We start from the raw sequence: 10971 nt of genomic DNA, 5'->3' as shown, positions 1-10971 counted from the left end.
AATTTCCTGGTAGACTGGCTAACTCCCTGGCAGTCAGGCAAACATCTTGGTAGCCGTGGCTAACTACCTGGTAGCCTGGTTAACTCCCTGGCAGCCAAGAAAACATCCTGGTAGCCTGGCTAATTTCCGAATAGTTGTGGCTAACATCCTGGTAACTTGGCTTACTTCCGGGTTGATGTCCTAGTAGCTGTGGCTAATTTACTAACAGCCGTGATTAACATCCTGGTAGTCTAGCAAACTTCCTGGTAACCTGGCTTACTTCCTAGCAAATTTCATGGTAGCATGGCTAAACTCCTAATAGTCGTGGCTAACATCTAGGCAGCCGCGGCTAACGACCTGGTTGTCTGGCTAACTTCCTGGAAGACTAACTCATTTCCTTGTAGACTGGCTAACATCCTGTTAGTCTGGCTAACTCCCTGGCAGCCAAGCAAACATCCTGGTAGTCTGGCTAATTTCCAAATAGTTGTGGCTAACATCCTGGTAACTTGGCTTACTTCCAGGTTAATGTCCTAGTAGCTGTGGCTAATTTACTAATAGCTGTGATTAACATCCTGGTAGTCTAGCAAACTTCCTGGTAACCTGGTTTACTTCCTGGCACATTTCCTGGTAGCCTGTCTTACTTCCCAGCAAATTTCATGGTAGCATGGCTAAACTCCTAATAGTCGTGGCTAACGACCTGGTAGTCTGGCTAACTTCCTGGAAGACTAACTCATTTCCTTGTAGACTGGCTAACATCCTGTTAGTCTGGTAACTCCCTGGCAGCCAAGCAAACATCCTGGTAGCCTGGATAATTTCCTAATAGTTGCGGCTAACATCCTGGTAACTTAATTTACTTCCAGGTTCATTTCCTATTAGCCGGGGCTAATTTACTAGTAGCTGTGATTAACATCCTGGTAGTCTAGCAAACTTCCTGGTAACCTGGCTTACTTCCGAGCAAATTTCCTGGTAGCATGGCTAACATTCTGGTAGCTGCGGCTAACGACCTGGTAATCTGGCTAACTTCCTGGAAGACTGAATAATTTCCAGGCAGAATGGCTAACATCCCGTTAGTCTGGCTAACTCCCTGGCAGCCAAGCAAACTCCTTGGTAGCCAGGCTAATTTCCTGGTAGACTGGCCAATTTTTCTGATAACCTGGCTAATTTCCTAGTAGCCGTGGCTAACATCCTGTTAGCCTGTCTAATTTTTTGCTAGCCTGGCTAATTTCCTAATAGCCTAAGCTAACATCCTGGTAGCTTGGCGTACTTCCTGGTAGCCTGGCTAACTTTCTGGTGGACTGGCTGGTTTCCTGATAGCCGTGGCTAATATCCTGGCAGCTTGGCTAATTTCCTTGTAGCCTAGCTAACTTCCTGGAGGCCTTTGTAACTTCCCGGCAGTGTCACGCCAAATTTCTTTCCCCCTACAAAAACCTTTCCCCCCATTTACGTCTGGGGTCATGTTTCCTCTTACGTCACACTTCGGCTTTGACTGCCCGTCGCTGGAAGGATACTTCCCTGCCCGGAAACCTGAAGAAATCGATTAACACGATAAAAAAATTCTCTACTCCTTCTCATTTGCAAATATTGTTTTTTGTAGTTTTGTTACTTAAGGATGTAACTATTTTCATTGTTAAAACGTATTCATATTTAGTTTTGTGCTGTACCTCTCATAGCTTGCTAGCTAGCTAGATACTTTGGTTGTAGCTACCTCGCAAATATTTTTACAAATTGACTAACAGATTTGCGCTATATTATTAAAATACAGATTTTTTTATTAAAAAAAAAAAAAAAATTTTTTTACAAACACGATGGGAGGAAACGTGACCCCCGGAAGTAAATGGGGGGGGGGGGGGGGGGGGGGGGATTTGGCCTGACAGCAGCCTGGTAAATTTCTGGCAGACTTTCCAACTTCCTGCTTGCCGCGGCTAACTTTCTGGTAGACCGGGAAATTTTTTTCTGTTAGCCATGGCTAACATTCCGGCTTGTGCAAGAAGAAGAAAGATAAAGCTTTTGTGTTTTTTTCCACTGACAATGGGAACTTTTATCGAGCTGAGCTCGCCAAGAAAGGAAGCCCATACTTCATGTTTTTGTCTTCCTCGTGCAAGAATTATATTTTGCTTGTGTACTTGGAAATATTCGTGAGAACGTGCTCACCGGTTTGTAAATAACGACGTGTACGTTTTGAACATCCTCCCGTCTTTTATCAGCAGCGACTCAGGGGAGCATTTACTTGCCTTTACTTGAGACACTGCTCTTTTTCTACTGCACTTGTCCCGATGCACCTGAACGCCTCACGAGTGATCCTTTTGTTTTGTTATGAGATTGCTTGTTTATTAAAGAACAAATCCTCTTTGCACGATATCTACACGCGTACTACTTGTGTTTTTGGAACCGCACCAAACCTCCAATCTTACCAGAGCTGCTTCTGCGATTTCTTACGTCACCCCGACCTTCTAGAACATTTCACCATGGAGGTTGAGTCATTCAACATGACGCCGCTAGTTTGCTCAACGTGTGGAGGTTTTGACACGTCGGCGGGGAGATTACATTGTCGTGTAGACCAGCCGTGCTCGAACCTTATCCACTGAGGGCCACAGACTGACAAATCGCAGAAGGCGGGGGCCAATTTGATAGCTTTCACCTTCAAAACCAGTACAATATACTCTTTTATTTTTATTTTTTTTCAAACAACTATCTATCCATTGCAGGCGGGCTGGAGCCTACCTCTAATGCCCTCGGACAGAAAAACTAGAAATAGCAATTTCGATAAAAATGTTATGTGACAAAATTTGATATAAAATGCTAACAGTTAGCACCCTGGTTGGATAGCATCTATTAACAAATGATGTGAGCCAAAAAGCATACTATGCTAACCACATCACGCTTATAGTTTGCATTCGTGAAATATATATATAGCAAAATATATGACACTGAGTTGTATGCCCTTTTAAATTATCTAAAAAAAAAGCTAGCTTGCTAATGTTAGGATGCTAGAATGCTAATTGTAACATGTGTCAAGTACCAAAATATATTACCGTATTTTCTTGAATTGCCGCCGGGGTTCTAATCATTTTAAAACATCTTCTTACCCCAGCGCTTACCAAAGGCATGCGGTAAAGGCAAGCATGCGCTTATAAATTTGAGAGTGATGTAAGGATACCATCATGAAAAGCACATTTAATTAAAAAAAATGTATTATGGTCTTACCTTTACTTATAAATGAAGTCCATGCGCAGCTCCTTCTGATCAAAAGCCTCGATAACTTGTTAATAGAAGTCTTCCTTATCTTTCTTCAGTTTTAAAAGTCTCTCTGTCTCGATTGCTTCCATTGAAAGTCCAGTTTAGAAAACTGTTTTATTTTAGATATGTAATCCTCCATGTTAAAAGTGCAAACAAGAGGAAAAAATAAACAATCGCTGCTTGTTGTCACTTCTTCTGCAGCCGAGTAGTCGCAAGAAGGATCACTAGCGCCCTCTACCACCCGGAGGCGGGAGTCATTTAATGACTCATATTTGACACACGCAGCTACGGTATATTAATAAAACATAGCTGCTTACCGTTCTTTTTAGCATATTCAATAGCTTGGACCTTAAATCCTACTGAATAGCTCTTAATCTTCTTCCCTTTATGTGATTTCAAATGATTGAAATCAGCCTCCTCCATTTTGAAAATGATGACAGGTGAAGTGTCACTCGTGACGAGACGAGTTTGACCCGGTGGAAATTCTAGGCATATGCTAATAATTTGGCGAAACGAGTTTGACCCGGCGGAAATTATAGACATACGCTAATAAAAATAATATTTTGCGAAACGAGTTTGACCCGGCGTTAATCCTGACCCGGCGGTAATGCTAAGCATGCGCTAATTATTTTGCGAAACGAGTTTGACCCGGCAGTAATTCTAAGCAGGCGCATACTATGTACCTGGCGGCAATTCAAGGAAATACGGAACTCTGATGTGTATCCGGGGAATAAAATGTTTAAAAAGCTAGTATGCTAATGTTAGGGTGCTAAAATGCCAACTGCAACATGTGTCAAGTACCAAATTATATTACTCTGAGTTGTGTACGGGGTAAAAAAAACTGTTTAAAAAGCCAGCATGCTAATTTTGGCGCGCTAAAATGCCAACTGTAACATGTCAAGTACCAAGATAAATTACTCTGAGGTGTGGACAGGGGAAAAAAAAATTAAAAAGCTAGCATGCTAATGTTTGGGTGCTAAAATGCCAACTGTAACATGTGTCAAGTACCAAAATATATTACTCTAAGGTGTGTGCCTGAAAAATGTGTATAAAATGCTAGCATGCTATCATTAGCATGTATCAAGTACTAAAATGTTGTCGTGGCTTGTGCAGCCCCTTGAGACAATCGTGATTTAGGGCTGTATAAGTAAACATTCATTGATTGATTGATTTAAAATATGACTGAAGTGTAAACCTAAAACAAATTGCAAAAAATCTAGCATATTAATGCTAACATGCTAAAATGCAAATTGTGTAATGTGTCGAGTACCAAAATATATTACTCTGAGGTGTGTACCTTAAAAATGTGTTTAAAACGCTATCATGCTTTATTTAGCTTGCATCAAGTACCAAAATATGACGGAAGTGTCTACCTTAAAAAAATTCGCTAAAAAGCTAGCATATTAATGTAAACATGCTAAAATGCCAACTGTAACATGTGTCAAGTACCAAAAAATATTACTCTGAGGTGTGTACCTTAAAAATGTGTTTAAAATGCTTGCATCAAGTACCAAAATATGACAGAAGTGTCTACCTTAAAAAAATTCGCTAAAAAGCTAGCATATTAATGTTAACATGCTAAAATGCCAACTGTAACATGTGTCAAGTACCAAAATATATTACTCTAAGGTGTGTACCTGAAAAATGTGTATAAAATGCTAGCATGCTATCACTAGCATGCATCAAGTACCAAAAAGTGACTGAAGTGTCTACCTAAAAAAAAAAGTGCTATTAAGCTAGCATATTAATGCTCAAATGCTAACTGCAGCATGCGTCAAGTACCAAAATATATTACTCTTTGGTGTGTACGGGGGTAAAAAATATTTAAAAAGCTAGCATGCTAATGTTAGCGTGCTAAAATGCCAACTGTTACATGTAACATAATTACATTTGCAAAAAATATATATATTTTTTACCACTTTCAAATTATTAATTGATTGTTTCGGTCTTAGTGTGTGAATGTTGTCTGTCTATCTGTGTTGGCCCTGCGATCAGGTGGCGATTTGTCCAGGGTGTATTCCGCCTTCCCCCCAAATGCAGCTGAGATAGGCTCCAGCACCCCCCGCGTCCCTGCAAGGGACAAGCGGTAGAAATGGATGGATGCATGGAATCAGAATAAATTTAAAAAATCGCGATTTGTATGCGAATATATTTTTTTAGCAATAATTAATTGTTTTAAATATGATTTATATATATATATATATATTTTTTTTTTTTACTAAATTCGCCAAAATTATTAATCGATTTAAAATCGGAATAAATTAAAAACACAACTTGGATGTGACTCTTTTTAGCACCCCTAATACTACTATCAATAATAATTGTTTTTAATCCAAAATGGTATTCTTATTTGAAAAAAAAAATGAATTGATTTAAAAACATTTAAAAAAATGAATGATTAGGATGCGAGTTATACTTTAAAGCAGTGGTCCCCAACCACCGGGCCGCAGAACAAATACTAAAAATATATATATATATATATATATATGTATACTGTATGTATCCATCCATCCATTTTCTACCGCTTATTCCCTTTCGGGGTTGCGGGGGGCACTGGCGCCTATCTCAGCTACAATCAGGCGGAAGGCAGGGTACACCCTGGACAAGTCGCCACCTCATCGCAGGTATATATATATATATATATATATATATTTTTTTTTTAATTATTAAATCAACATAAAAAACACAATATATACATGATATAGCAATATAGATCAGTAATGTCTGCAGGGATACAGTTTGTAAGCACACATGATTGTATTTCTTTATGAAGAAAACAAAACAAAAAACAGCCTTTTAGCCTTTAGCCACACAAACAGATGGTGTTTCCTTGTTTAAAATTCCCGGAGGAATTTACTATGGATCCCGACTACATGTCAACCAGCAGTTTTTGGTGAGAAAATTGTGGCAACAAGTCGCCTCTTACCGGAGACATCAGCGGAGCTTCTGTCCTGCTGCAGCTTTGTGACTTCCCTCAGAGACTGGCATCAACACACCCCTCCGACTATCAGGTACTATTTCACTCACTAAAACACTAGCAACACAACAGAAAGATAAATGATAAATGGGTTGTACTTGAATAGCGCTTTTCTACCTTCAAGGTACTCAAAGCGCTTTGACACTACTTCCACATTTACCCATTCACAGACTGATGGAGGGAGCTGCCATGCAAGGCGCCAACCAGCACCCATCAGGAGCAAGGGTGAAGTGTCTTGCTCAGGACACAACGGACGTGACGAGGTTGGTACTAGGTGGGGATTGAACCAGGGACCCTCGGGTTGCGCACGGCCACTCTTCCACTGCGCCACGCCGTCCAAAAGATAAGGGATTTCCCAGAAGTATCCTAGTAAATGTGTCTAAAAACATCTGAATCGCTCCCAATGCAAACGCCTTTTTTCTTTCTAGTCCTTCACTCTAAATTTCCTCATGCATGAATCTTTCATCCTCGCTCAAATTGATGGGGAAATCGTTGCTTTCTCGGTCCGAATCGCTCTTGCTGCTGGAGGCTCACGTTATAAACAAGTTATATAGCGCTTTTCTCTAGTGACTCAAAGCGCTTTTTTACATAGTGACACCCAATATCTAAGTTACATTTAAAGCAGTGTGGGTGGCACTGGGAGCAGGTGGGTAAAGTGTCTTGCCCAAGGACACAGTGGCAGTGACTAGGATGGCGGAAGCGGGAATCGAACCTGCAACCCTCAAGTTGCTGGCACGGCCACTCTACCAACCGAGCTATACCCCCCCAATGTAAGGAAGTGAGATGCAGACGTCACGCACACATCGTCTGCTACTTCCGGCTTTTTTTTATTAGCGACCAAAAGTTGCGAACTTTATCGTCGATGTTCTCTACTAAATCCTTTCAGCAAAAATATGGCAATATGGCGAAATGATCAAGTATGACACATAGAATGGACCTGCTATCCCCGTTTAAATAAGAAAATCTCACTTCAGTAGGTCTTTAAGAACTGTGATGAATGTTGTCTTGAAGGAATTAGGCAAAACAAAATGGAGTGTACTACCCGGCTGCAACCACCAGAGGCGCTGTCTTCGGCATCTGCTCATTTTCTATCCCCAAAAAAAAGCAATGGTCTTAACTCCAAACATATTTCTGATTGAGAATATTTAGAGAAATCACATAAATAAGGTACATAAAACTAAGGTACATAAATTCAGTGTCAAAAAGCGCTCCTAATAAATTGTATTGAGAGCTTATGAAAGGATGCAGGGGGGCATTGATTGACTGATGCTGCCCCGCGCATGCGCATTACCCACCCTCTTCCCGCCGTGACGCAGCGCATAAGCCCCGCCCCTCCCCCCCTCCACTGGCTTTAGTAAAGCGTCACGTTGCTCTGCAGCACAGTCTCTCCCGTCACCTCGACATCTAACCTGCCTTCTCTTCTCCGAGCTCCTACGACGTACTGCCGGTAAGAAAATAAATTATCTTTTTATTCAACTACCTCTTTTATTTTTAAAACCTGGCGATGTGATGCTGGGGCCACGCCCCTCGTTTCGTGTTTAGCTAGCAGCTAACATTTGGACGGACACTAACTAATGTCATTTTTTTAAAATGTTTTTAGCGTTCATAGCTCACCGCTTTTTCTTCGACTTTTTCGGACAAAACACCCGTGTGTCGAAAAAAAAAAAAAAACGCTTCGAGATGTCGGCGGAAGAAAACAGGAAGGAGGGGAAAAAATGACCTTCAAGGATGCCTGTTGCGTCGTTTTCCCCCCCCAAAAAAAATCGTGAAATGTGTGCGTGCGCGTACGCGCGATGGGGAAAGGCGAGTGCGTGCGCGCGCGCGTGAGTATCTGATCCCCAGCACGTACGCATCCTCTGTGAAAGTGGGCGGGGCCAAGGTTACATACTGTATTCCCCTGTCCTGCTGTCCATTTTAAACTAATATGTATGTCCTTTTATAATGAAGTCTTTTAAAGAGGCCTGTTCTCTACCCCTTTTGGAGCCCATTGAGGGGCCGTTTCCATGGCAACCCTGGGGCAGAAATTCCAGACCTGGTCATATTCCATCCAGCCATCCATTTTCTACCGCTTATTCCCTTTTGGGGTCGCGGGGGGCAGTGGCGCCTATCTCAGCTACAATCGGGCGGAAGGCGGGGTACACCCTGGACAAGTCGCCACCTCATCGCAGGGCCAACACAGATAGACGGACAACATTCACACACTAGGGCCAATTTAGTGTTGCCAATCAACCTATCCCCAGGTGCATGTGTTTGGAAGTGGGAGGAAGCCGGAGTACCCGGAGGGAACCCACGCAGTCACGGGGAGAACATGCAAACTCCACACAGAAAGATCCCGAGCCTGGATTTGAACCCGGGACTGCAGGAACTTCGTGTTGTGAGGCAGACGCACTAACCCTTCTTCCACCGTGAAGCCCATATATATATATATATAAAAGAAATACTTGACTTTCAGTGAATTATAGCTATATATATTTGTGCAGCCCTTTGAGACACTAGTGATTTAGGGCTATATAAGTAAACATTGATTGATTGATTGATTGATATATATATATCTATATATTTATTTTGTTATATATATATATATATATATATATATAAAATAAATACTTAAATTTCAGTGTTCATTTATTTACACATTTACACACACATAACACTCATCTACTCATTGTTGAGTTAAGGGTTGAATTGTCCATCCTTGTTTTTCTAACCATATGCATGTACAGTAGATGGCAGTATTGTCCTGTTTAAGAGCGTCACAACGCATAGCTCGGTTGGTAGAGCGGCCGTGCCAGCAACTTGAGGGTTGCAGGTTCGATTCCCGCTTCTGCCATCCTAGTCACTGCCGTTGTGTCCTTGGGCAAGACACTTTACCCACCTGCTCCCAGTGCCACCCACACTAGTTTAAATGTAACTTAGATATTGGGTTTCACTATGTAAAGCGCTTTGAGTCACTAGAGAAAAGCGCTATATAAATATAATTCACTTCACAACATTGTTGTTTAAGGCAGGCAAACTGCTTTGCGGTAGACGAAAACGTGACTGCTGTTGTTGTGTGTTGTTTTACCGCGCTGGGAGGACGTTAATGAAACTGCCCGACAATAAAACCCGCATAAGAAAGCAAGAACTCGCCCCTCGATCATTCTACAGTTCTAACGTCATCGGGCAGACACGCTGTTTATAGTCACTCAGGTCCGCGTGGAGCTGGAGGGGGCGTGGCCTCCAGCTTCGCCTGAATTTCGGGAGAGGCACTGATTTTCGGGAGTCTCCTGGAAATCCGGGATGGTTGGCAAGTATTAAAAGGGTGTACGATTAATGACCTTTGATGACAAAATATGAGTATTTTTCTCATATTTGTATTGTCGTCATGGCTTGTGCAGCCCTTTGAGACACTCGTGATTTAGGGCTGTATAAATAAACATTAATGGAAAGATATTGCCCTTTTCAGAGATGCACAAGAGCAGTAATAAGAAGGATGGTGGCGCATGTTTGACGGGAAACGTCGTTTATACCGGCGGACCGAGCTCACTGAGCGTTTTGGCTCCTAGCTCTGGGAGCCATTAAAACACCTCCTCCCCGCCCCCCCCCCCTCTCTTCTAAAGTGGAATGACGGAACACCTGATCACGCGTCAGAGAGGATTTGCCGACTCACTCCTGAACCGGGGTTGAGCATTCCGATCAATTTCCTTGATCGGTTGATTGGGAAAATCCATTATTATTATTAATATAAATGCTAATATAATATCAATCAGATTATTCACTTTTTTGAATTGCGTTTTGGAATTGTTCCTATTAATTAAAGAAATGTGTAAGTGTTTATTAAGATGTCACGTGACGTCCGTGTAAGGAGAAGCTGCGGATGGAAAAAGGAGAGAGCGAAGGTAAATAAAATTAAATAAAAAAAGCTTCTAGATCTTTATAACTGCTATAGGAATGTGAGAAGCCGCCCATTTTGGAGGCGGAGGAAGGAGGATGAGCAATAAACTAGGCTGATTGTGAACAGGAATGTTTTGGTTGCACATTCAGGGAAAGGCAGTAATACAGCATCAATCACAAAAGAAAGCCATTTGGAGAGTAACCCTTGACTAAAAGATAAATACAATAAAAAAATTGCGGTCTTCGTCATCGCAACAATCTTTGCTCTATGTCACGGGTCGGGAACCTTTTTGGCTGAGAGAGCCAAAAAGCCAAACATTTTAAAATGTATTTCCGTAAGAGCCACATAATATTTTTTTTACACTGGACAAAACTAAATACGTGCATTTTTAAGTAAGACCAACATTTTTAGAGTATAATAGGTCTCTTATTCTTCGTAATAACATTGTTATTCTCGAGCTAACTGTGGAGGGGGCGTGGCCTGCTGGCCTGCGGCGAACTGGGGTGTGCCAGGACCGGCCTCAAAATCAGCGACAGGTGCGTGGATGGCCCACCTGGGCCTTGTTATCTAATCACCTGTCGCTCTGTTATAAGCAGCAGCCAGGAGGAGAGACGGGGTTGGGGCTGGAGCCAGAGCGGAAGCGAAAATCAAAGAGAAAAAGACAATTGCTGGAAAGCAACTGAGAGACTTATTGAAAAATAAAACAATATTGTAACCCTGAAACAGGCTCTCATGTCGGTGCTTGGTGGTCTGACAAACCCCAGGAGGGCAAGCCCCACACTAAGGAAGAATAAATAAATAACTTCTTTCCATTAACGCAAATTCTTGAACGGGTGCTGTAGAAAACAGATGGATGGATTAAAGATGCATGAGAATGTTTTATATTTTGAACATTATTTTTAAG

At 41.8% G+C, this 10971-nt stretch overlaps 1 protein-coding gene across 1 annotated transcript in view; it reads left to right on the top strand.

Annotated features, from left to right (window-relative positions):
• The first annotated feature begins 7501 nt into the window (after window positions 1-7501).
• Window positions 7502-10971, top strand: part of aldocb (aldolase C, fructose-bisphosphate, b) — a 49791-nt gene continuing 46321 nt past the window's right edge. The window contains exon 1 of the mRNA XM_061899394.1: window positions 7502-7640. The gene's annotated coding sequence lies outside the window, so the exon portion shown is untranslated. The remainder of the gene's footprint in view (window positions 7641-10971) is intronic.

Source organism: Nerophis ophidion, linkage group LG04 (genome assembly GCF_033978795.1).
Source record: "Nerophis ophidion isolate RoL-2023_Sa linkage group LG04, RoL_Noph_v1.0, whole genome shotgun sequence".
Taxonomy (NCBI): domain Eukaryota; kingdom Metazoa; phylum Chordata; class Actinopteri; order Syngnathiformes; family Syngnathidae; genus Nerophis; species Nerophis ophidion.
This window is presented reverse-complemented; position numbering and strand designations above follow the sequence as displayed.